Genomic DNA, 24787 nt, shown 5'->3' on the forward strand with positions numbered 1-24787 from the left:
CACGCCGGTCCCGTGTCACTAAGCGGTACTAGGAGTGTGGGCTATTCTTGCCCGCTCTGTTTCTAATGGAGCCAGTCCTGGAAAGAGAGGCAAGTGGAGGACACAACAGGCCATACATTTTAATTGTATCTGCTGTTAGCAGTAGTTAATTTGTGGTCACGTACCTGAATTCATGTTATTTTGATAAAAAGTAAGGAGTGCTTTTAATTTAATTGCAACCAGAGAAGGAATTACTGTTGGGTAAATTCATTGTCATACAACTTTAAGATGGCCACTGCATTTATAACAGAAACAATTGATGGACAGAATGCTGGACAATGCAAACATTCACCCCCAGTCAAAAGGATCTGGGTTTAATCCATCATCGTTTTGCTCACCACACCACCCCAGTTTGGACCCAGCCATATGCAAATCAGTCTTGACCCTGTTCATTGTGGGAACAGTCCAGCCCGAACTGCCAAGCCAGGTCCTCCCTGGACCGGAAACAAGCATCCCGGGACCGGTTTCAGGGCATCACCCTTCATCAGCCAGGCTAGCTTGAATCCAGTGGTGTAGTGAGCACGGGACCCACGTCTGGGCATACCCTTCCCTCTTAGGGCGACATATGCAAAAGAAACATTTGATGGACGGAATGCTGGACAATGCAAACATTCACCCCCAGTCACATGGATCTGGGTTTAATCCATCACTCTTTTGCTCACCATAACTCCCCTAGTATGTATGACATTTTTCTGCATTCTGTCCATCAATTGTTCTTTTTGCATTTGTCACCCCGAGTGGGATTGGTATTCCCAGACGTGGGTTCCGTGCTCTCCATGCCACTGAAGTCAAGCTATCCTGGCTGATGAGGGCTGAAAGCCCAAAACTGGTCCTAGGATGCTTATTTCCAGCCCAGGGAGGACCTGGCCTGGCAGTTCGGGCTGGACTGTTCCCATTGGGTGCATGGTCAAGACTGATTTCCATATGGCTGGGTCCAAATTGGATTGGCATGGTGAGCAAAAAAACAATGGATTTAGGCCCAGATCTCTGTACTGGGTTGAATGTATGACATTGTTCTGCATTCTGTCCATCAATTGTTCTTTTTGCACTGCATTTATAACAACATATCAGATACCAATCTATTCGGCGATGAAGCTGTAGTAGATGTCAATCACGTTCAGTTCTGTTCAGTTCGGACTCTTTATTTGGTTACAAAAGTGACAATAAAAAGTACATGCGCTAAAAATATATACATATTTAAAAACGTTTAGACACTTGGAGTCATAGAATCTTTTTATAGCATCCTTAGTACAGTTCCTTTACCCTGCACATTAAATCACTCTTTCCTCTATTGTTACAGCCCAGGAAAGTAAGTAGAAAAGCTAAATAATCGACATACATGAAAAAAACACTACAACAATTCCAGACTACAAGGGCACCTAATCCTCCCGTGTCAATCATGTGATGTCATTTCTTTTCAATTTCTATAACTATAGATGCATAAAAGTATTTACATCACTTCATGTTGTTCAACAGCTGGTGCGTTAAACACTTATTGACAGCGGATTCAGTTTCTTCTCTCTGTAAACGGTAAGAAGCTGCCGTTTCTCGCCTGAGCTGGCGGGTCGCTGTGGCTGTAGTTTTCCACGATCTCTACCTGCTGCATGACTGCTCCCCACAACTGTATCAGTACGCACAGCAATGCTGCATACATCTCTAAAGTAGTTCCATGACTCATGGAAAGACTGGATGCCTGTATTGCTCCCACCTCTGCCAGATGCCCTGTGCTGCTCCATCCTATGACTGCCCAAATGCCCTGCATGAAGCCATCTCAGTATTTAAATCCCTCCTGCCTCATCCCTCCCTCTACTGCTTTATTCGTGCACTGGGGTCCAACTCCCTGCACTGCTCCCAACAGTACCGGACACACTAATGTGCTGTGATTCCATCATACCTGGCTCTGGTTCAGTTCAAGGTCCTGTTGGAACCTCAAGCCCATAATGATCTGAGCTTTCATGTAGCTTCTGCACCCCTCCCTCCATGTTACTTCCAGAGATACCTGGGGAACCAGGTTCGAGTCTCGGAGTCGGCTCAACATCCTGTGATTCTGGGCATATCCCTTAATCTCCTCATGACTATAAACAATAAATGTGACAACAGAAAAATGCTCACAGGTAAAAACAAAGTCTTAACATAAGGAAAGATGTATAGATACTCATTTAGTGTCTGAGTTGTAAAATATGAAACCAGAATAATTAACACCGTCTCTGCTTATATTCTTGGCAGTTCACATATCAGACTTCCGTCTTCAGGATGCCGTACAGTTAGTTCTCGCAGCATCCTTCCACAGACAGCTGTCACTTCTGACTTGATCGGGTTCTGTGACTGCTTCTTTGGAGATTACCAAATACCCACGTGCAATTTGTTCCTCTCTCTTGCCCTGCTTTGTCACTGGTGGAATGGTTGCCACCTGTTCTGCCTACAGCTTGTCTGCTGCGTGCTTGGGAGAGTGACATTTCAGCTGACCTATGAGTGTGGATAAGAAATCTTACAACAACAAGCATTTGCAATGCAATAGGTCTTGCATTTGCGACGGTTTAAGCTATTGGCATTGTAAATGACAATGCCTTTCATTTTTCTGTTTTGCTAAGTAACAAGTAAAAAAAGGCATTGTCATTTACAATGCTAATAGCTCAAACTCTTGTCAATGCGAGACCTATTCAAAGAAGCAGCCGCCATTGTCCCGGGCTTCGGAATGTGAAAGCACGCATGGCGCACTGAATCTTGTAGAAAAGCATGTTGTGCCTGCAGTAGGAGAAACTCATTAAAGAAAATATTGCTTACAGACTAAAGAAGGCATACAGTGTTACAACCGAAGTAAAAGGGCCAGTCGTCAATGGAGGGTATAAATAGAGACAGGCGGTACTAAGGAGGGACTAACAAGACTATCAACGAATCAGAAGCCAGCATTTACGAAGAGCAATGACACAAGCCAATGCCAATTACGTGCTGAGAGTGGGCAGGGCTTCTATTTCATACACCAATAGAGCATGCTGCAGAGAAGCGCATGCGCTGCCTAGGCTTGACGTAAAAAGTGCTGGTACTCAGTACCAGCCTATTCCAAGCACTGGCTACAACTATACACTAGCTGCCTATGAACCCTGTACTGATATAAGTAATATTATAAACAACCACTATCTACCAGGACACAAACTGGATATATTCGCCCCTGTGGAATTGTAAAAAAAATGGACACAAGTGATAGTTACGTCTGTACTAGCTCATAATTTGCTGAGAGTGCACATTTGCTTGCGTCTGCAGTTGCTGTGGCCACCAGTGCTTCGCTGTTGGTAACAGTGACTGTAACACTGTTTAACTGCGGTAGTAATGCACTTAAATAATAAATAAAAAATGTTAGAGTGCATGATTGCCCTTTTTTGCCCCTACATGTAAATCTACCTAAAAAAATACCTCAGGCACCTGGCACAAATATGACACTAGGGATTTTTTTATCGCATTTTTACATTTCATTATCAGCTACAAACTACCAAACCAAAACAACTACCAGAGATCAGCTGCAAAGGATTCATGTTCTGTGCCACTAACGAAATAAGAGTCAATTAATAAAGTACAACAACGAGTCCAAGAAAGTTACAAAACGAGTGACAAATAAATGAATGTACAATCTAGAGACAGGGAAGGGCAGAGGAAGTTAAAACAAAACCAAAGAAATGTGGCCCGCCACAGCCCTACAAAGTAAGAAAACATGAAAACAGATAAAGCCAGGGAAAACAGTGTGCGGGGCAGAGTCTGTCACGACGCAAGTGATGCCTAGTGGGTAAGTGAAAGCTAGTGGCAGACAGGCAAATTAAGAACTCTGAATTATTGAGCTAGAGATGGTTTAGGGTCGGGGGTAGTTGGTATGAAGCCAGATCACAGAGAAAAAAAATGTCCGGATCCACAAGCAGTACATGCATAACCAAAGAATAGGTTTGTGAGGCGTCGAACACCCCAAATAGTCAAACTAGTTAGTCTGAACATAAAGGGGATGCCGGCAGAACACAGCCCTGCACCACTGAGGAGATACTCGCCGACTAACAGTGAACCTCCCCCCACTTAGAGAACATCAAGTAGTCTTTAACCCAGCCTCCGGCCCTGCCCCATCTACAAGGAGAACAAGGAAGGTTAGGGGTAGTGTTGTGACAGCACACCCATCAGAACCTCTGTCGCTTGCCAAAGAGCCGTGTGAAGATGGAGGAGATGGTGAGGCCCATAGCTGCGCTGTCTGAGTGCCTCTGACACCCCTCGCTGCTGCCTCTCTGTTGTGGCAAGAGAAAGAGTAAAAGTAGTGCTGGAACAAAGTCTTTTATGAGGTATAAATTACAAGAGGCCATAAGAAAGTGAAGCGCCCCGATCAGAGCGGAGATGGCATCTGACCGGGCACTTGCAGTGACGTCACATAAATACTCTCCGAACATTCGGAGATGACAGGCAGTGACGTAAACAGTAAACATGAATAACATACTTCAATTAACACAAGCCGTACTGCTGGTTATGGCTAAACACTTTAGTACATGCTCAACATCTCCCTTTCCCAAAATACAAAAGAAAATAAGAAACATTGAAACATTGTCAGTCGAACACATAATCATCAAAACGTTTGGGAATCCTGATTGCCCTTCCTGATCTAGTTGGAGGACAAGTTCTTTGACATACCACAGTTTGTGTGAGCATAGTATTTAGGCTTTTGCTACAAGTATTTTGACTTGTCCTGCCCTCTTCCTTGGAATTAGGTCTAGTCTGACCACTGGCGCTGAATGTCTCCTCAATGACGGTATCCTCACTAGCATCACTAATGGTTCTTGCACCTTCGTTAGTAGACACGTTCAAGCTACCTTCCATGTCATAGAAACTTTGGCTACCAGACACTTCTTCTTTCCAAACTAAAATGCTATCATCAGAGCCTCCATCTCGCTCACGTTTCCCTTTCATTATAATTTTCTCTTTCCCTTTCTTTAGCTTAACTACATCATCCTTGCTTCTCCATCCATTCCCTTCTATACAAACAGCACCTCTGGAAGCTTCTTGTACACAAACAGGATTACTAAACACTGACTCTCCTTTCACCACCTTGTATGTTTTTTTTACAATTACCCAATCACCTTGTTCTATTTCCTTCTCTCTTGCCTTACTTGCTATGTCAGAATATCTTTTAGTTCTTTCTTGCTTGGAGACAATACTCTCCCTGACTCTGACTACATCATCCTTTATTACCTCTGTTGCTTCATTTTCTTTGTACCATTTGTTGTATTTGGGTGTGAGTTCACTGTTACACTTCCTCCCCCTCATCAAATAGAATGGAGTGTGCTTGGTAGTATCATTTGGGGTATTATTATATATGCTTATTTTCTCATGTATGAACTCTTTGACATTCAAATTTGATGCAACTGCTAGCTGGATACCTTCTTTTATAAACTTATTCATTCTCTCCACCTGTCCATTACTTTTTGGACTATATAATGGCATCTTTTCTTGTCTAATGCCTAAATGCTCAAAAAAATCTGTCATTTGTTTAGACAACAGCTGCGTACCATTGTCTGAGAGTATTATTTTTGGTTGTCCTTCTATAGCGAAGATTTTCTTAAGAAACTTTATCACTTGTTCTGTGGTTACTGAACGTACAAACTTATAATGCACCCATTTTGAATAATAATCAGACAGTACAATTATATACCTGCAGTCCTCATGTAACACATTAAATGGTCCTGCAAAGTCTATTGCAATTTTTGACCAAGGTCCTTTTGGTATTTCTACCATCTGTAGCTACCCTTTGCTCAATTTCCAAAGTTTGTCAGCTTTTAGACATTGTTCGCATTTGTCAATGTAGTTGCTAACGTCGCTGTTCATTCCTGGCCACCAGTAGTACATTTTTAAAATGTTTTTCGTTGCGTTGCTTCCTGGGTGGCCTTTGTGAGCAATTTTTATCAGTTTTAGTCTTAATTTTGCGGGTGGTATGAACAGGTCGCATCTTTTTAAGAATCCACTTTCAATGGTTAGTTCCTCACTTATTTGTTGGAAGCTTTTCAATTCATTTTGAAGATTTCTGATGGGAGGCCATTTTGATGTTAGATGACTTATCACTATCTCCATTATGGTGTCCTCCTTTTGGCTGTTTAACCATTCCTCTTCTGTTATTGACCCATTACACATCACCGTGGCATCTACACACACTCAGTATCGTCAAGGGAACCTTCCTCATGCTCATTCACATGCAAGCGTGACAAACAATCTGCCCTGCTGTTATGACCCCCTTTTATGTGCCTTATAGTAAAGGTATATTCCTGTAACTTGGATAGCAACCTTATTAGCCTTGAACTTGCCTTACCATTTCCGCGACCTTTTCCGTCCATCATGTACACCAATGGTTTGTGGTCTGTGACTATCTCGAATTCCTTTCCCCACAAATAGTTTTTCAGTTTTTGCACAGCCCATACACACGCAAGTGTCTCGCATTCAATAGTACTGTAGCTTACTTCCGCCTCACTCAACCTTCTAGATATGAAGGCAATTGTATTCTCTTTTTTACCTTGAACTTGGCAGAACACCGCTCCTATGCCCTTTGCCCTAGCGTCTACAGTGACAGTGTTTTTCAGATTTGGGTCGTACAGTTTTAGTGCAGGTGCTACTGTAATACCCTTTTTGATGGTCTCAAAAGCATGGTTTTGTTCGTCAGACCGTTGATATTTCACATTTTTGCGTAACAACTTTCTTAATGGTTCCACTTTGTTTGTGTACCCTTGTATGAACTTGGAGTAATACTCACTGAGACCCAAAAATTACTTTAAAGCTTCTTTGTCATCTGGTTTTGGGGCATCTCTTATTGCTTCCACCAGGTCGTCCTTTGGTGTTATACCCTCTGAAGTCAAGGCATGTCCCAAATACTCTATTTTTTTCCCATGACTTTACACTTGTCTTTTGAAACTGTCATTCCTTTATTTCCTAATATTCTCAACACCTTACTCAGTAATTCTAGATGTTCTTTCCTGCCTTTTGAATGTATTAAAATGTCATACTGGAATGCCTCGATACCCTTTATGTCACCGAATAGTAAGTCCATTAATTTCTGAAAAACTCCTGATGCTGAGGCAAGCCCAAATGATAGCCTGACATATCTGTACGCTCCAAATAGCGTTATGAATGTGGTTAATTTTTTGGATTCTTCTGTTAAAAACACCTGGTGGTAAGCCGACTTTAAGGCTATTAAAGTAAAGTACCTTGAACCAGCGGTAGATGTTAGTATTTCCTGTATTCTAGGAAGCGGATGGCAATTTATCAAGATGTTATTATTCAATGACCTAAGGTCTACACACAGTCTTATATCTCCAGTTTTATTCTTTTTAGAAACTACAATAGCTGACACCCACTCTGAAGCACCAGTTTCTTCAATGACTCCTTCCTTGCTTAATTTGTCTAATACATTTTTCAACTCACTTTTAACTGACAGTGGTACAGTTCTTACCTTATGCTTCACAGGTATTTCCCCTTCTTTCAACTTTATTCATGCACAAATCTTTTTACACACCCAATCTCCTGATTGAAAACTTATCCAAATTGTTCTAATACTTTTTTTAATCCTTCCTGATTTCCTTCTATATGTATAGAATTCATGAAATCTTCTTTCAGTATTATGGGGTCTTCCGCCCCTGGTATCAAAATTACCCCTAGTTTCGCCAGATCTTTCCAGCCCACCAAGTTTCTGCCTCTTTCTGCCACATATATCTTAGTATTGATTACTCTTCCTTTGAACGTGAGAGTATCACAAAAATAACCTATCATATCGATATCTTGTTCCCCAAATGCCTTCGGGTTTACATCTGTTTCACTCAATTCTACATTTTGCCATTTTTCCTCAAATATTTTATTGGATATTATTGTTATTGGTGAACCTGAATCGGCTGTGAATGGTAACTTTACTGCCCCAATCATTTCTGTTCCTATGGGTCCTTTTATCTTGCCATCAACAATATCAACTGACAATACAATGTTAGCACACATTTCTTCTTCATAATCACTTAATGCACTTATTTTCATGCTCCCCATTGTTTTTTTTGTTTTGCACAGAGTTGAATAGTGACCAAACTTTTTACACTTTATACACTTTTTACCAAGAGCAGGGCACATTTTACAGTCTGCCAGGTGCTCCAGTGATCCACACCTGAAACAACTCAAAGTTTTTCATCCTACCTTTTTGTCGCTCCAGTTCCTTTCAAAACTTTTATGTTCACATTTCTTTTTAGCCTGTAAATAAAACATGTTAGAATTATTACTAGTACAAGATAACTCTTTCGTTGATATTAGCGACCTTTCTATGCCCTTTGCAATATCCACTACTTCTTGTAGTTTAGGGTTCCTACACGCTAAGAACCTCTCCTGTACCTTCTTAGAATGACAGTAAAATACTACTTGGTCTCTTATATATGTATTAGTCATGTCGTCAAACTCACAGTCCTTTGCTAAAACACGCAAACATGCTATATATTCTTCAATTGTCTCTCCTCCTTCTTGCTTTCTCAATGCAAATTTGTGCCTTCCTACCATGATATTACTTTCTTCAGAGAATTGTTTCTCAAGCCTTTTGATTGCCTCTTGGTACTCATTTAGTGGTATGAACACCCCTGGTGGGCTTTCAAACTCCGGCAGGCTGTCAAATATTTCCTGTCCTGCCTTCCCTAGAACTCCAAATAATAGTGCTTTTTTCCGTTCTGCATCGTATCCTTTTCCATCAATTGACACTATGTAATTCTCAAATGCTCTCAGCCAACTCTTCCATTTCATAACAGGTTTCCTAGGTTCTTCAAGGAAAAGTGGTGGCACACATATGTTATTACTTTGAGCCATGTTATTTAATTCCTTAGTTGACTTATATTCAGTTAGAATCTTAATATTTTCCTTTAAATTCACTTTCCTCTCAGTTATTAGTCGTCTTTACACTTTCTTCCTTTTCTTCCTGTATTTAGTGCGCTATATTCCTCATAAATATGTTTACTTGCTCATGCGTTTATTTTCATTTTTTCGGTTTTCTCACCAGATTCCTACGCGCTTAGTTTTGCACTCAGGCAATCATATTCCATTTAACTCCTCTTTTAACCTCCTACGCAAGACCTGTGCGCGTTTATTTTCCTTTTATTTTAGTTTATATGCTTACGCGTTTATTTCACTTCGCCGATCTCCTCAGGCAGCTTCCTACGCGCTTACTTTTTTCAATCAGGCAATGCATTTGCTATATTAAAATGGCGGCACGCACGCTGCGTCAGTCTGACGTGTCCGGCTCTACTCCAATAGTCATTCAGAGTTGAAGCCTACATCATTCCTAACATGCAGTTCGCGTTTCCTGACAGGATTTTCTTTTCGACGGCAACAACGGTAATTTTCGCAGGTAATCAATGCAACACTTCACTTACTTCTCAGTGTTGATTCTTGCTTTGTTTTCTTTGACTTTTTTTTACCATGTTGCGTTCACTCCGTCGTTTTCCTTCATTCTGCGTATGACTTCCCCATTGCCTTATGTTTAGTTCGTGAGCCCCTCTTGTTGTCCTCGTCGCCAAGTTGTTGTGGCAAGAGAAAGAGTAAAAGTAGTACTGGAACAAAGTCTTTTATTAGGTATAAAATACAAGGGCCCAAAAGAGGCCATAAGAAAGTGAAGCGCCCCGATCAGAGCGGAGATGGCATCTGACCGGGCACTTGCAGTGACGTCACATAAATACTCTCCGAACGTTCGGAGATGACAGGCAGTGACGTAAACAGTAAACATGAATAACATACTTCAATTAACACAAGCCGTACTGCTGGTTATGGCTAAACACTTTAGTACATGCTCAACACTCTCCTAATGGTCTGTGTGCTCCCGTTAGCTGGTCCTTATCTGAGGACAGACCGGAAGGGACCTCTGGGCGGGGCTACAGACACGACAAACAATGAGCCCTTAGGAATCTAAAGCTGGAGACATAAAAGAAGGACAAGACCGCGCTAGTGTTACTCTACACAGCAATTACCACTGATCAGCCTTACATTGTATTTTCTCACTGCACGGTACAGTGCCGATAAAGATCACCATGCCTGCTTAAGATTAGTTTCATTAAATAATATTATGTCAGTGCCTGGACATAGAGCTCTTTGGCCAAAGTCTGCAGCCATTTTTAAGTGGTGAGTTAGGTGTATCATATCACCAAAATTAGATGTCTCAGTTGCGTCCTTCTAAATTCTTCGAATGAGTCATATTTTCAGTAACAAAATAATGCATAATATGAACTGCAGTATAGGTAAAATATATATCATAGACTAAATCTTATTTGATAAGTGTGAGTTTACTAAATGTTCAAAAGTAAACATAGTACAAAAATAATATTTCCAAATAAGCCTAAAATAATGGTAAAGAAGATATTATATATAGCGGCTCGGGGATTTAGGGCAGTGGTCGGAGTGGATTAAAAAACAAGCACTGACAAGAGGCAGCGACATCGGAAAGTAAACATAAAAAAGAATTTGCAATGTTACAGGTCTCGCATTTAAATTCGAGACTTATTGCATTGGAAACAAACGTCTGCCATTGTTCCATTTGCTGCGCAAGTGAAAGCGGGTATGGCCCGCTGAATGTAAGCAAAGCAAGTTGTTGTGCTTGAGGTAAGAGAAACTCAATGAATATAATAGAACATGTACCATGTAACAACCAAGTAACGGGGCGAGTAGCCATGGGAGGTTACAAATGATGACATGGCTGTACTAAGGCGGGACTAACAATCCTCATAATTAATCAGAAGACACCATTTACAAAGGACAAAGACACAAGCCAATTAAAAATAAGTATGGGGAGGGAGCGGGACTTCTCTCCAGTACTGAACTACAAAAGATCTTCAGCAGAGCAGCGACAGCTCGCTGGCTCAGACTCGACCTAAAAAACAGCTTATTAATCACATAGGTGAAAGCTAATGCATTTACCAATGCTTGGTATTTTTGCGCCCACATTGCAATTAAAAAACTGCCATGGCACCAAGGTAAAGACTGGATATATTGGGGTTTGCCAATGCTTGAACTTTTTATTTAGGTTACAGCTGTACTCAACCTTCAAACTACATTGAAGAAAATGTGCATATATATAGAGCAATAATAACACAAGTGCTGGGCGAGCAAGTCCTGTGGGGTGCTTTCAAAGAGCATTTATCAAGTGGAATACTTAATGTCATTAGTTTTTATATTTTATCACAGGGATAAAAATCTGCATTGTTGCCAAGTTCCTCCATATGTACAATCTTAAGAATGCCTTGAAAAGTGCACGTTACTATCTGTGTGTGCGCCTCCGTGTTCCATCCCATGTGCATAAGCATCTGTTCAGACTTTGTGCACTGTTGGTCGCTCCTGTGCATTGCAGTCTGTGCATGCCTTCATGCCCAAGTTACCTTGTGCACGTGCCCACTTCAGAGGTGTGCATCTGTGTGTGCATTTTTCTGTCTACCTGCATGTGGGTAAAGACCTGTTTGGAGACATATTTAACAAAGGGTTGTATCACTTTTGCACCATACAATGGGGTGGAAAAGTGACACAACTCTAAATATGTGATTTTTCAAGCTACACAAGGCCACCTGGTGAGTCACTGAGTGACATGATAGATCCAGAGTAACACAATGCAGCACAAATCGCTGTGTTGCGTTACTCTGCCCCAGGGTGGCGCTCCGTGTGTGGTGTGTGGGTGTTCTTAAGCAACCACCCATGGATTTTGATGCATTCCCAGAATTAACATAAGGGGTAGACCTGGGAGTGCGCCATGACTGCTATGCCTCCGCATGGGAGTCATAACAAGGAGAAATGTATTTTTATTTCTCAAAGTTTTTTCATCCTTCTATGTGTGCCACATTCTGCAACACATAGAAAGAGGTAAATGCCATAGTGGATTGTTTTTGTACATGAAGGTGTCACTTGCACCGAGGTCAAGGATGCTTGTTTTGGAGTTAGGCAGTATGTTGTGCGCAAGCGCTGAGAAAAGGCAGGGATGCACCGCACAATGTCAAAGACAGCACATTTCTGCCCATTCCTGATCACGAAGTGCAATGCTGCAAGTTGACTTACTGCTCTGCGTGCTATAGTGATATAAATGCACTTAGGTGCAGTGATTATATTGGCAACCCTACACTGCACCAAGCTCAGGTGGGGGAAGAAAGGGGCATGAGAAGATTAGTTTAACAACCCTGCATTTTACCACCATCTTCATCTGGAAAAGCGCAAGCCATTATTGAGTGCTCAATCTTGAAAAAAGACGTTGTTCCGGGCTCGACTGTATACCTATAACAAATGATATCCTTGACTACAGGTGTCCCACTGTGTCCAGGTAACCACACGCTTCCACTGATGGTAGTCCAACTGGGATTAAACAATCTGTCCGTCTGAATGCCTACAAAAAAAAAGGCAAGCATTGTTTTTATTAATGGAGTTTTATATATCGCAAACTTGACCCGAAGGTATCCGGTATCAGAGCGCTTTACACAAGCACCAGTTGCGTTACATGAGGACGCATTCATTTTTGTTAGGCACAGGGAGATTAAGTGATTTGCTGAGAATCATAGGATTTTGCGAGTCCTTGCCGAGACTCAAACCCGGTTCCCCAGATTTGAGAATGACCGCCCTAGCCATTCAGCCAACTCCTCCCCCAAGGCATTGGCAATACCAATAGGTCTGGCTTTAAAAGCATGTTATAGAGAGCATAGGAATTAACATGTATTTGTATGGAAGGAAAGAACTGTAGAATAATATTGGTGTAGGTTAAAATGTCAGGTCATAGTTTTCATCATATTGTAAGCAGTGCTGGTAGTCCACAGCTAAGTTAATGGCCTGTTAGGCTCTTGTTTATAGTTTAAGAAGTGCCGGGGATCTACTGCCATGTTAATGAGTTGCTAGGCTCTACTTTATATTGTAAGCAGAATTGGTATTGCGTCAATAACCTGTGAAGCTCTTCTTTATGTTTTACCCCTGCTCCTTTGATCCACTGTTACATAATGACCTGCAAGGTTCTTCTTTATACTTTATGTAACTCCGGTGGTCCACCACTACGTTAATGACCTGTGAGGCTCTTCTTTCTGTTTTATCCAGCTAAGGTGGTCCAAAGTTTCATTTATATTTTTCGCAGCTCCAGTGGTCCACTGCTACATTAATGGCATGTGAGGCTCTTCTTTATATTTTACGTAGGTCCGGTGGGCCACTGCTATGTTAATGACCTCTGATGCTCTTTATATTTTAGGCAGCTCCTGTTGTCCACCAATACTTTAATGACCTGCAAAGATCTTCTTTATGTTTTAAGTAGCTCCGGTAGTCCACTGCTACGTCAATGACCTGTGAGCATCTTCTTTATGTTTTACCCTGCTCCAGTTGTCCACCACTGCATTAATAGTTTATGCAGCTACAATGGTCCACCACAATATTAATAACCCTGGGCGTAGTTCGCGAAGTAGCACTTCGCGAAGCTACGCAAAGTGCACTTCGCACTACGCCAGCTACGCGTAGCACTTCGCGAACTGCGTAGTACCCTTTTCGCACTGTGCAAGATGTCGTTTTCAATGATTGCACAGTGCCGGTTGCTTGTCCGCACTGTGCAATCATTGAAAACGACATCTTGCACAGTGCGAGCTGTAGTTTTCTGCTGCTCGAGTAGATTTTTACTCGAGCGGCAGCTTTCTCAACGCGAACTGGTAGTTTCTCATCGCGAGCGGTCGCGAGCATACGCGACCACTCGCAATGAGAAACCTGACCTCCTCGCGTTGGGAATCTCGCCGGGAGGTTTATTTTCCATGCTCGCGATCGCCAACTTGATGTTGCTGATCGCGAACAAGGAAAAAGTCTCGCTGGGATGTCATTTTGCTTGCTCTCGGTCGCCAACTGGACGTTGAGGACCGCGAGCAAGCAAAAAATGACCACAGCACTACGCAACACTACGCTACGCGTGTTTGCACTGTGCTATGTGCAATTCGCGTAGTGCGAAGTAGCGCGAAGTAGCGCGAACTTCGCAAACTACGCGAGCGTAGCATAGTGCTTTGCCCAGGATTAAATATTAATAAGCTGTGAGCTCTTCTTCATATTTTACCCAGCTCCGGTGGTCTACCGCTACCTTTTTATTTACTGCAGCTCCGTTGATCCACCACTATGTTTTTGACCTCTGAGTTTCTTCTTTATATTTTACATAGCTCTGGTGGTCCACTGCTACTTTATTGACCTGTGAGGCTCTTCTTTTTATTTTATGTAGCTCCAGTAGTCCACTGCTATGTTAATGACCTGTGAGGCTCTTGTTTATATTGTAGGCAGCTCCAGTGGTCCACCCCAATGCTAATGATCTGTGCAGGTCATCATTAACCCTGGTCGGGTAACTCCGCTCTGCCAGCTGAGTTTGCGGAGATTGGCCTACTCCGCGCTCCGTTACGAAGGTGGAGATAGGCAAAACTCCATTTTTGCGGTGGAGCGGAGTTAGCCGCTCCCTCCCCCCTTCCAAAAAAGAAAAAGAAGGCACTTACCTGTGTCTCTGCTGCCTCCCCTGCCTGGCCGCTCTCCTTCCTGCTCCTCTTGCATCCTTTTTCATAAAAAAAAACACTACGTTGTACGTGTTGCGCGCGCAAGACCTACAAGGTAGTGTTTTTTCAATGAAGAAGGACGCTAGGTGATGAGAAGCAGGAAGGAGAGTGGCCAGGCAGGGAAGGCTGCAGAAACACAGGTAAGTGCCTTCTTTTCATGATTTTTTAATCATTTCAGAGGGGGAGCGGGGAGGGAGCGGAGCGGAGCGTAGCATAGATCCACTGATTTTTCTTCAAACTCCGTGTAGCTACGCGTAGAGGCACTACGTCAGCTCCGCCCACCGTTAGTCATCATTATATTTTACCCAGATCCAATAGCGCACTGCTATGCTAATAGCCTGCATGGCTAATCTTTATATTCTACGTAGCTCCAGTGGTCCACTGCTATGTTATTGACCTGTGAGGCTCTTCTTTTTATCTTAAGTAGCTCCGGTGGTCCACTGCTATGTTAATGACCTGTGAGGCTCTTGTTTATACTATAAGCAGCACCAGTGGTCCACCACTATGCTAATGACCTGTGAGGGTCATCATTATATTTTACGCAGCTCCAATGGTCCACTGGTACGTTAATGCCTGCAAGGCTCATCTTTACATTTTACGTAGCCCCAGTGGTCCACTACTAAGTTAATGACCTGTGAGGCTTATTATATTTTCAGCAGGTTCTGTGGTGGACTTCTATGTTAATGGCCTGTGAGGCTGTACTTTATATTTTACCCATCTCACCAGGTCCACAGCTACGTTTATACTTTACACAGCTCTGGTTGTCCACTGCTAGTTTAACAACCTGTGATGCTCTTCTTTACATTGTGAGCAGCACCAGTGGTCCACCATTACATTAATGACCTTTGAGGCTCTTCTTTATATTTTACCCAGCTCCAGTGGTCCACTGCTACGTTAATGACCTAAAAGGGTCTCCGCTATATTTTATGTTGCTCCAGTGGTTCACAGCTATGGTAGTTACCTGTCAGGCGCTTCTTTTTTTTTTTACCCAGCTCCGGTGGGCCACGACTACGTTTACATTTTATGCTGCTCCAATGATCCATCACTACGTTAATGACCTGTGAGTCTCTTTATATTGTAGCCAACACCAGTGGTCCACCCTTTGGGGGTTATTCCCACACTTTATAAATCCCATAAAATACAATACCTGTGAGGCTCTTGTTCATATTTTACCCAGCTCCTGTGGTTCACAGCTACATTTATATTTTACACAGCTCCTGTGGTCCACCGCTACGCTAATGACCTGATTCTTAGAGAATCTTCTACATAATTTAGGCACATACAGTGATCCACACTACTAATGAGGACTATTTTGAAATGTGTTTTAATAGTGAATGCACCCACAGTGGTCCTCACATATACTCATGGTTTCTTTTAGGCTTTTCTTTATATTGTACTGAGCCTCAGTGGTCCACATGTATTTTAAAGACCCTTTTAGATCACAGTGCTACAGAATTACTGGTAAATTCTCCTGAAACCGGTTGTGAGATACCTTTTGAAAATGTCCTTATGAGCAACGAGCAGCACGTTACGTGATGTAAAGTTATGCCAGGATGCTGTCATCCAGGTGGCTGAGGGAGTAGACACAGTGAGTACTTAACGCCCACGACACAAGTAGAGACATCGCAGCAGACAATAATCACATCTTTCCTACAAAGGTACTCCTAACGATTACAGCTGATCTTCTGAGCCCACCTCTGATTTCTTTAGGTCGTTCCCTCTTGTAATTTAATGCTACTAATGATAAGAAAACAAAATCTTCCAGTGAAGGAAGTGGCCTGATTGGGGTCACCCTGGTCACTGATTACCACCTCTCAGCCTTCCTTACCAAATGAAGAGTCAGTCAGACAGTAGGGAATACGAACCAATAATTGTTTATTCAAACTACACTCAGAGCGGAGCCCTGTCTGCTCAGTTGCTAGGAGTGCTGCAGAGGGACTGACATCAGCAAGCATAGTTACATTATGTACATTTCATAACCAATGAAGGCACGCCCACAATGGAATTTTCCAAGCAGATGCTGATAAACAATGAAGTACAGAGAATAAGTTTCGATTCTGAGGCCGGGCACACACTATCTACTACCCAAGATCACTCTGTCGGTGCCCGCCACTAGACTAGTGGGAGAAGGCCTCTAGCTGGTGGGAAAGGTATGTGCTAATAAGGACAGTGTATTCATTAGTGAAGCAAAACTCAAACTTGGAGAAACGCAACTCAGCAGAGGCCTATTCTCAGAAACAGCAAAGGATTAGTTTCGATCATGATTCAAAATGGCACCCACATAGAAACTGATGCAACGAATGATAATACATAAACAAAATCATTTCTATTCTAACAGACCCTCTTTTTAGCATGAGCTAAAACATTTTCAAACAATAGCAAAGAACATACAAATCAATAAAACAGATAATCATAGGTAAACTTCTAAGGAACATTCCATTCTGTCAGCATCAGGAAGGGAGACTGTAAGGCGGGAAGAAGTCTAAAAAATGCCCTCATCTATCTGCATTATGTCGTCTATCTCTTTCTGTATCATGATAGCAGCATTAGGGTAATGAATCGATATTTTCCTCTTAGGAATGAGAAGAATGGTGCCATAAGAACAACAAAAGGGCAGGCATTGTATACGGTCACAACAAGACACCAATATCACTATTAAGTAAATCACCTTTTAAAGAATCCAGCCCCAGCTGCCAAAAGGAGCCCAACTCCAGTTCCCACTTCCCATTCCCTTGACATTATCCAGAATTTCCAAAATGTGTTGGGTAATATTTTTTTCTATATTTGTTATCCTGATAACACACTGATCTCCCACTACCGCACATGCACCACCACTCTTGGCTAAAATTAAATCAACAGCATATCTGTTTTTTTTCGAATATATTCGCATACTCTCCAACTGAGTAGTGATATCACTTAAAGCTGCTACGGTAGTAATAGATCAAATTTGGAGCTTGCACCCAAAATATTCTCTGGCTTTCTCACCTCAGGCCATAGAAGTACCACCCACAGTGAAAATAGAGGAGATTATGTATCCAAAGGTGATGCCATTACTATAATTATTAACCTCTATATCAGTCACACCCTCACAGAATTCTTTGTTCAGAGTTCTTTTAATCAATCTTACTTTAGGCTTCGCACGTTTAAAAGGTACACCCAAAGGCAATATCATCCCAAGTGCTACATCGTTTGTACCATTATGGACATTAGAATAAGTCCCATTAGAGGAAAAGAAAAATCATGGGGGTGCATAAATTGATCTATCCAAATCCACTGCAGAATATTCTGGAATTCCACCCAAAGGTACTGGGGTCCTCTGAATTCACCAAAGGGAACGTGGTCTTATGCAACACATTTCCAGAACAATTTATGTAAAACGAAGTATCAGTACTATTGATAATTGGACTACAAGCAGGATAATAACCAGCTTCTCGGGGAGCTGTCAGTTCCTTGTAATGCCAAAGCACCAAAGTTATATTCTCTTTCTCCATATAAAAATTATCACAGTACGTACTGTCATCGCAACCAGGATAACCCTCCCCCAATGGTTTTCTATGATAAAGGCATGGTCCTGAGTAACCAAACCCAAACACTCCTTTCACTTCTACAAAATCAGGTGGTCGATTATACGTATAATTCACAAGTGCTAAAGGACATGCGGTCTATAAACTAGTGACAGATTGAGTCGGATATCAGGCCGTTCCTTCTCCAAAAAACCTCATAAGTGTCTCCAAGAACACATTGCTCAGGGCTGCTCTTGTGTTTCTTGTTGGGGAGATAACCTTACCCTTACTACGTAAAGGTACATTTTGATCATTTTCCAAAACCCATGATACACCACATAATATTATTAACAAGAAAATCACAAGAGCAACACATGTTAACTTTTAATTACAGGTCCACACCATATTGTGCTGGGGAACAAAAAGCACTGGCTGCTTTTTCTCAGCAACCATTCTACCAAAGGGATGCATAACAAATGATTAAATGGAGGCAAAATGCAAGGAAATATGTAAGTTCCCAGTGTCTGTCAGGGTCTCACTGGTACAGGCTCCTATTGTCCACCAATACGTTGGCACTCTTGAGCATCCAGTTCTTACTAGGCCTGGGTGGTAAAATCTGCTCCACTCGTGGAATTTGCGGAATTATGGCAATTCCGTGTTCCGCGGAGAACGCGGAATTACCAAAACTTCCGCGATCCGCGGCGTAGCGAAATTTTTTCCTTGTTTGCGCTTTAAAAATGCATTTTCACACGCTCGGTAGCGACTTAATGGGATCCCTGCATTCGCCAACTAGTTTTTCTATCCGTTCGCTTGCGTCACGAGATTTTGGTAGCCTGCCACGCGATCCCATGACAGTGTGCGATCGCAAACACGTCATTCGGACGTGCCATCAGACACCGCAAGAGTGTGCAATCGCGAACACGTCATTCAGACGCGCCATCGGACATCCGGCGGTAGTTTTGTGAAGCTCGCGATGCCGAACACACAACATTTGCTATCTGGAGACGAATAATATCTCGAGCAGCATAAAACCTCCTCGAAAATGATGATTTGGATGAAAAAAACTCCTCAGATTGACATTTGGCTGTACTTTTTGGTGCAAGGAGTTGTGTTTTTAAAAAAACTTTTTTGGGGAGAGGAAGGAAGTGCCCCAGAGTCTGCAACTTCCTGTTCCTGTCCAGCAGGCTCCTCCCAGTGCTTTGTCCATGTCCTGTTCACTTTTCATTTGGATTTGGAGCTGACACGATCACTCTTTGTGTCTGCTGCATCATATATCATTGCATTTGAGGACTTTTGGATTAGAGATTTTACCAGTAAGTTGGTGTTGTTTGTTTGATTGAGCCATTGCAGTTGCTGCAACTACAATTTTTTCACTTTTCATCACTTTTTTGGTGTGTGTTAAATAATTGCCTCTGTTGTGTGTGTGTGTGTGTGGTGTGGTTGTTGTGTAACTTGCTCACCTTTTTTTAGCCCTGAGGATTTTCGTTTTTGATTTTATTGCATTAAAGCTGTGTTGTTTAGCATGCCTCCTTTGCCTGGCTATTATAGGCCAGTTTCAGTTCATTGTTTTCCAGGCCTCCTGCTTGTTGCTTGTGACTGTGAGTGTCCATGTGGCTGGTGGCCATTTCTGGTGGTAGTTATGAGTGAGCTGCTTTGGCCATATAGGCCTGCATGTGTTTCCTTTGTTCCTCTTGGCTTACTGCTTCCATCCCCTTTGCCAGCTGCAGCTCCCTGAATGATGTCATGAGCAAATTAATGCCAAACAGGTTCCACTTCCATTCCATTTGTATTTTTGTTTTTGTTCTTCTTCTTTCCTATCCTTCCTGACTGTACACAGTATACCATCAAAGCCCTTGTTGTCAAAGTCTCACAAATGGCTACACTGTTAAAAAAAATTTTTATAACTTAAACTGAGTTAAAAAATTTGTTTATTTGTACTAGTATTAATTGAACCACAATAACAAATGCAACATTTCACAGATGTTCCTCTGGCTTCTTTGTTTTTAGGTGCACAAAAGACTGAGGAGGAGGTGTCACTGCCATCATCATCACCCGTTGCACTGCCAGACAGAAGTCCTGCTGAGCACAACATCACATGATGTGTGGCCACAGACATCTCTGCAACTTGTGCAACTGCGTCCTGCTGACATCTGAAGAAGATGGCCCCAAAGAAAGTTACCTGGTCCTCCAGTACCAAGAAAGTTGCCAGTGAGAAGAAAGAACAGAATAAGGAAGTGGCACTTTCCAAGACTGGTGTGCCGCCCAGGATGTTTTTTGGGAAACAAAAAATTATGCCTGCATCAGCAGTGTCTGGGGACCAAGCTGGGAGCAGCACCTCCGCATCAGTGGGCCCACCCCACCAACCTAGGCCCAAGCCCATGAGTGTCGCAGAGGTAGCCAGTCTACTTGTGCAAACGCCAACGAGCAGTGATGTTGAAATATCATTATCGCAAAGTTGTACCCAATCAACGCAGGTGGAAACTCAGCAAATAAGTGGGCAACAAAAGCAGGAACAACAGCCGGAACAACAGCCGCAACAACAGCCGGAACAACAGCCGCAACAACAGTCGCAACAACAGCCCACAATAGCAGTTGTTCTCCCGAAGTAGGGGCAGTTCAGGAAGTCGAGCTTTATGCAGAGGAAGAAGAGCAAGCCACTCTTTCAGAAGATCCATTGTCTTCCAGATCCCCAGCAAGGAAAAGGAGAGTTAGTCCATCAACTTCTTCTTCAAGCCTCCCTTCTGATGATCTAGATACCACTTGGAAGCCACCAGCTCAGTCTGAGGGTGAGGCACACTACGCGGCAAGGCTAAGGAAAAGGAAGGTTCCAGAAAACCTTAAAATTATGGAGGAAGATGTAGAAGAGGAGGATGATGACGAGCCAGTCATCATGAAGATCACTCCCGCCAGAGTGGAGATGGAGACTGACATTATTATTACCCCATCCCAAATTGCAGTGAGGGATGTTGCACGGATACCACCAACACATGTAACACCAACACAACCTCCAGCTTCCATATTTGCATTTGCTAAGGCCCGGCAGGGACCTACATCCAGCTCAACCACCACCTCAGTAGGTAGTGGTGCTGTAAGTGCACAGAGTCAAATTTCACGCGCACCCTCCAGTTCATCTGAAATTGAAAGTGGCACCTCTTGCAGCGTCAGAAAGTTCACCTCCCCAGTTTGGGTCTTCTTTTCGGTTAGCAGTAAGGAGGAGAACGTTGCTATACACTCAAGTTGTCGACATGCTGTTAGTTGGGGTAAGCTTGGTACAACCTATGGTACCGGAGGCCAAACAAGTAGTCTAAAAAAACACCACATGATTCAGTGGGAGGCGCACCTACATAGCGTACAAAAAAGTAAAACTGCACCCATTGCTGTTGGAGGGGATGAAGAAGTAGAAGGAGATATGATCGCGAAGGAAGGTGAACAACAGGGAGACATTTATAGCCCTGTCCCCAGCAGTGTAGTTGTACCGCCCACATCCTCAGCATCATCTCAGTGGCACCGTAGTAAGAAGACTCAGAGTCAGACTGAGACACCAAAGCAACAGAGTACTGCAATGAAAAAAAGTGCGTTGTCGAGCCTAACTGGGTTCAAGAAGTCACCTGCATCAGCTGCATCACAAAGGAAAATAATCCAGCCTACCATTGACAGCATGCTTAGGTCGAAGGGGCAGTATGAACGCAACCACCAAACGGCACGTTTGTACAATGCGAAGCTGGCTAAAATGTTAGCGCTGGACCTTCTCCCTTTTTCTTTTGTGGAAGGGGTGGCTTTCTTAGAATTTGTGTCAGCAATCTTCCCTAAATGGAAGGTTCCCAACCTGTCCTATTTTTCCAGAGTTGCTGGTCCAGCACTACATCACGATGTGCTGGAATTGCTTGGACAAGCTTTGCAGCAGAGTGCTGTTCACACTATCCACCTGACAACAGACATGTGAACCATTTGCCAAGCCACTGATTACATGTGCATCACTGCACACTGGACCTCTTTTGTGGGGGTTAGAGGAAAGATATCTGAAGCAGGTGTTGTTGACACTGCTGAGATTTTCCATGCTGCTCGGAAACATGCAACTGTAGCTATGTTCGCCATGGAGAAATCTCATACTGCTGCAAATATTTTGGAAGAGTTTAACAGCAAGGTCTTTGAATGGCTGTGCACAAGAGGGCTTAAGATTGGTTTCATTGCCACGGATAATGGCAATAATGTACTTAAGGCCATGGAGGATGGTGCCTGTTTCAGGGTCCCGTGTTTGGCTCACTACATTAACATTATTGTTCAAGACTTTCTTAAAAAAGAAGCCATAGTCAGCAACTTACTGACCCTGCAGAAGAATATGCACACATTTCAGCCATTCTTTTAAAGCCCGGAAGCAGCTGAGGATCATTCAACGTGAGTATAGAATGCCAGTCAAAGCACTCATCCAGGAGGTAGCAACACGCTGGAACTCAGCTTATTACATGCTTGACCGTCTGTTTGAGCAGTACAGACCAATCAATGAATATGTCATGCAAAGAGGGGATGCTACTGTGAAAGACATGACCCTTCAGATGGACCAATGAGACCTAGTTAAATGCCTGGCAGAGATGCTTCTTCCTTTCAAGGTCTTCACACGTGAAGTCAGCAAGGAGGACTGTACTATGGGCCAAGCTATCCCATTGTTGCACATGCTAGAGCAACAGCTGAACGAGGTGTCTGAAGCGTACATAGGTGTGGAGGAAAAAAATGAAGCATATGAGTTGGTGGAGAGCTTATCCAGTTGCTTAACTGATAATACAAGGGTACAAACTCGCATTGTTTCAGAAAAATATTACATGTGTGCCACAACTCTGGATCCACGGTACAAAGTGGCACAGAACAGTAAGACATTAATTCCTTTTTCAGAAGTGAATGTTGCGCGGTACAAAACTTGGATAGCTGAGGCAGCCAGTGACTTTGAAAATGAACAACTGGTAATTAAAGGTCCGCTACTCAAACCCATAACAAGTACTGCAGCAGGGCCTCCGGCGTCAAGTTCCACTTCAGAGCCTGAGGACAGTGCGTTTGGCTCAGAGCGGTCACCAACACTATCGACAACAGCAAGAAACGGATCATCAGCCCCAGTAAAATCGGCACAGGATTGGTATTTACAGCAAGGGCTTGCCAGGTCCAGTGTTGATGCAAAGACAAAAGAGGCCAAGCAAAGTGTAGCACCCCTGAACATTAAGCGGATGGTCCAGACCTATCTGTATGACCCAACAGAGGTCTACATTGATCAAAACCCATTGCGGTATTGGTATGGGAAATGGGGCCAATGGCCAGTGCTCAGGAGGCTGGCGATAAACTATCTGGCTTGCCCTGTCACAAGTGTCTCTTCTGAACGTGTTTTAAGTGCTGCTGGTGCCATTGTAACAGTGAAAAGGACAAGTCTCTTGCCCAAAAACGTGGAGAGGTTAACCATGATCAAAATGAATCAGCACTTTAAACCACCGAATTACACAATACATGAATCAATGCAGGAAGATGAGGACAGCGACTTAGGTGACGGAAGTAGTGTGTTAGATGATTACCTACTTCTGGTTGAACCCCCAGAGTTTGAAGACGAGCTATACTTCCCTGACAACTAGGCTCGAACTTCTAACTTTCTTCCTTCCTTATTTACTTTTATTTGTGTGTGTGTCTGTCTTTCTGGTTCGAAACTTCAAATCACAACAAATCCATCACCACCGTCTTCTAGTCTTTTTATTGCAATATTACAGGTGCAGCTCTCTGCATATTGAAGTTCACTAATCCGAGTCCTGCTCCTCCATCCTCCTGACTCGCCCTAAATCCATTTCCCTCAAGCCAGATGATGATTGGATGTAGAATAATAGGAGTACAAGCAAGAAAATGTTGCCTCGTCGATTCCCTACAAAAGAAGTGGAACATTATGACTACTATGGCTTTCCTCCTTTCTGAGCCGAGAGAGGCTGCCCCTTAACTTAAGATGAAAAGGAACAGGTAATGAATGATTGCATGCATTGGACGCTGACTTTGAGAGTGATTGGTGTTTGTGTTGTTGTTTGTTGTGCATAAAGTGAATTCATTGTGTACTATTATTATTTAATATACACACTAAAAGTAACTCAAGTCAATGTTTCCCTTCTTGTAGTTTAATAACAAAATTGTACTTCTACTGCAGGCCGATCCATTGCATTTTTTAATATGGAATCTGGACTCACTATGTACACTGCACACTGAGTTGAACAACACCATGAAGATGACCACAGTGACATAATATCTTCGCAGTCACTCAGTAGGATCAGAGATGATTGATGGAATAACTCAGGGCGTTTCATGACTGGCAGAAAATGTAAACAAGTCAACACTAACCACAGCAGACCTACATGTCTGTGTAGTGGTGGAGTCAATTCACGAGTGTAGTAGTGGTGGTATGACTGACAGCTGTGCATGCCATTGATTTAGTTAACTACTTTGGAAAATGCTATGTTGCTGTATATGTGACATGTGTGCTCTGTCTGGCTCAGTCAAAATCTAAGCTAAGTGGAGGTTGGGTGGGCGCCGTGGGCCTGTTATGTCCTGTTGCTGTTATAGGATAATGCTGTAAACAGACAACAGAGTAGACATGATTTAGCCATGCTGCTCTGAAAGTGTTTGCACTCCTCCGTAATTTATGCTTTTTTTCTCCTTGATTTTTAAATATCCCTTTTGTTTTTC

The sequence above is a fragment of the Triturus cristatus genome, chromosome 8 (assembly GCF_964204655.1).
Source record: "Triturus cristatus chromosome 8, aTriCri1.1, whole genome shotgun sequence".
Taxonomy (NCBI): domain Eukaryota; kingdom Metazoa; phylum Chordata; class Amphibia; order Caudata; family Salamandridae; genus Triturus; species Triturus cristatus.